The following is a 3,407-nucleotide window of genomic DNA, read 5'->3' as shown; positions in this document are numbered from 1 at the left end:
CGCTGGGCAAGGTTCAACCTTCTTAAATTTCAGCTTGGGCAGACCTCGTACCAGATCATGAGAAGATATCATCTGAAGAAGATCCATATGAACATGACCTAGACGTCGATGCCAAAGATTCTGCTGATCTTGAACAGTAGCAAGACAGATTTCCTCCTACTGTTCATCAAAATCTAACATGAAAATATTCCATTTCCTTTTGGAAACAAAAGCAAACTCATTAGATTGAGTACCAATATAGCATATATCTTTATCAAACTTAACTTTATTACCAGCATTGGTAAGTTGACTTACACTAATAAGATTGTATTTCAAACCATCTACTAATCGAACATTAGATATAGCAAACTTGTCATTACCAATGGTGCCTTTCCAATAATTTGGACGGTGTTAGAATCTCCAAGAGTAACTAATCCACCTTCCTTGGAAACTAAAGATAGAAACTTGGATTTATCACCCGTCATATGACGTGAACAACCACTATCGATGATCCATTTATTTCACGGAACATGGACCTTCAAACAAACCTGCAAAAATTGCTTTATCTCTTAGGTACCCACTTAACCTTGGGTCCTGGTTGGTTAGTATTACAGATCTTATACAAATGTCTATCTGATTTCTAAATCCACATCTGAACAATATTAATAGATGTATTAGCAGATTTATATCTAGCAGACGATATATAAGATGAGTTAGAATAGTGGCCCTTGATACCACATAATCTAGATTCAGATGTAGTGTGGCCAGATTTGCCACAATCTCGACATTTCTCATAAGGCATCTTATACTTCATAGGAGCTTGCTTGTAACCACCTTGTTATTCCCAGTGAACTAACAATGAGATTTACAGAAGGGAGGTTGAATGTAAATCTTAAAACTTTTTCAAGTTTTGAGCAGTTTCTAAGGCTAAGTGTTTTAATGAACAAATGTGTGTGAATTGCTTTAAGCTAATACAGACATATATATATTCAAACACAAATGTAAAGAACACAAAGAACTTAAAAACTTTTCTGGTGGATTTGTTGTTCCACCAGAGATGTGTTATTTCAGAAAATCTGTGATTCAAAGAATTAAATCACAGCTGCATCCTAGTACAAACTAGATGATTTTCTCTCTGGATTTTTCTAAACAGCTCTGGAAAATTCACACTCTAATTACTAGATGCTACTTGGTTTATATATCACCAAGTTTACAAGTGAAGATAAAACTGTAAAGTACAATTAAAAGATTCTTCACATGTTTCTTCTTCATTTCTCTATCCAATGCAATTTAGGTTTAGCTGTGAATCTTTGAATACTACCTTGTTTGCACCAGAATGGAAATGCTGCTTTTTCTTGATTCCTCCAAGAGGCTACCACATTCCAGTTTATCTGTGTCAACCCATGTGCCTCTGTCAGCTTATGAATTATCACTATCAACTGCTATTGAACTTAGCATCCGTTGAAACTCTCATCCGTTGATGGCTTTATCCGTTGAAGCTTTATCCGTTGATGCATTAGCAGTTGAAGCTTTATCCGTTGAAGCACTCATCCGTTGATGGATGTTATACGTTGAAGCTTTAGAGACATTCGTTGAAGCTTTGTTTCTCATCCGTTGAAGGCCTTTAATATTAGTTGATACTACTTCACTTATACAAAATTACAAGGCATGAAATATTTACAATTAGCCCTCCTATTTGCATATCCACTAGTAGTCAACATGACTTATAATTTCCCACGACATCTAAGAATTACAACTTAAATACAGAGAATGAAATGTGCTACAATACTAAACTTATTTCTAAGTAAAGCTACTCCTTCAACGAATAGCCAGACTGGTCTTATCCGTTGAGGCTACAAACACCAGATTTCTACTTAAGTGTTTTGTTGAACTTATCATCAAACTAATACACATATTCCTAACAATCTCCCCCTATTTATGTCTACGAGAACTGTAGGCATAAATTTGGGTTTAACTTGATGATAACAAAACACTTGACAACTATATGAACTGAAATAAAGTAGAAATTCAAAAGTACTGCAAAAGTGTTTGTACTGAGATAGAATTGGAGAATTACATTGTTTCCAAGGGTGCTCCTTTAGCCTGAGCAGATTAATTTCTTTTCCTTTGATCCCTTGTTTTCTTCCCTAGCCTCCTGTCATTCTCCTCTATTTGGAGTTGGAGTTGTCTGTAGAATTCAGCTTCATCTTCTTCATTGATGTCCAACTTAGATTGCATATCCTTGAGAGTTTCATTACTGGCAATCTTGAGTTGATCTTCAAGTCTGAAAAATCTTCTGACTCCTTTATTGTCTCTCAACTCCATCAAGCAATGAGGTGATTTATGAACTGTAACTCCATGCTCTGGGATGAGTAATGTTCTAGGCAAGGCACTGGGCTCCCACCTAGTTTTTCTTATGCTGGCAATCTTGTTGAGAATCTCAGTTTTGGCAGTCCTGGTAAAGCCAGAATCCCTTTTTATAGCTGAGTAGACTCTAACCAAGGTAGAATAGACTTTATCCAGAATTCTGTAAAGGGGCCAAGTCCTTTCCCCACTTCCTTTGTATCATCACTAAACATGTCCCCCATACCTACATCTTCACCCTTGTCTTCAATTTCTTTCTTTTCTTCAGCTTGACTTGACTTTAGCTGTTTTTCAAGCTTTGCTTGTGCTCTTTTGTCAGCCTTTAGCTTTTCAGCTTCTTCCTTCAACCTTCTGGCTTCTTCCCTCTTGGCTATTGAGAATTTGGGATGTCCTTGTATCACACAGATACTCTTTCCCTCTCTAAAGATAATAGCCATGTTCATTCTTTCAACCATATCCTTGGTCTCCTTGTGCTTCATGATATTACCACCCAAAACCTTGTCTTCATCAGGCTTTGGAAGAGGAAAATCCACTCCTTTCAACTGAACAAGGCTTAGAGGGTTCTTTGTAGAGTCCTTGTTGGATCTGTTGTTGGGCTTGAGAACCATAGGTTTCAGATTCTTGGAAAAAGTCTCTCCAACCTTATTCCTCCTTACTGGATTGAGCTCCATAATGATTGGCTCCACCTTTGTGCTATGCTTCACAAATTGTGATTTTGAAGTTGTAGAACCAAAAATTTGTTGCATCCTTTCATCAATTCTCCTCCTTTGCTCTTTAACTTTCATCTCAGCTGATGCTATCTGGATTAGATCAATTCCATCAAGCTTTCCTTTAATTTGAAGTGTTGGAGAAGTGGTGATTGTAACGACCGAGGAATTACGCTTGTAATATATTATAATAATAATAAATTATATGTATTATTATGTGATTAAATGTGTTAAGTCGTTGAACCCTAACTGCTATGTGTTATGTGTTGGTTTTTTGATCCAAACGTGTTTTGGATATTTATTGAGCGTTCTATCGTCAGTTATATATACTATATCAAAACCTGTACAGCTCAAAAC

This window comes from Apium graveolens, chromosome 3, assembly GCF_009905375.1.
Source record: "Apium graveolens cultivar Ventura chromosome 3, ASM990537v1, whole genome shotgun sequence".
Taxonomy (NCBI): domain Eukaryota; kingdom Viridiplantae; phylum Streptophyta; class Magnoliopsida; order Apiales; family Apiaceae; genus Apium; species Apium graveolens.
The sequence above is the reverse complement of the archived record's forward strand: the minus strand, read 5'-3'. Positions refer to the sequence as shown.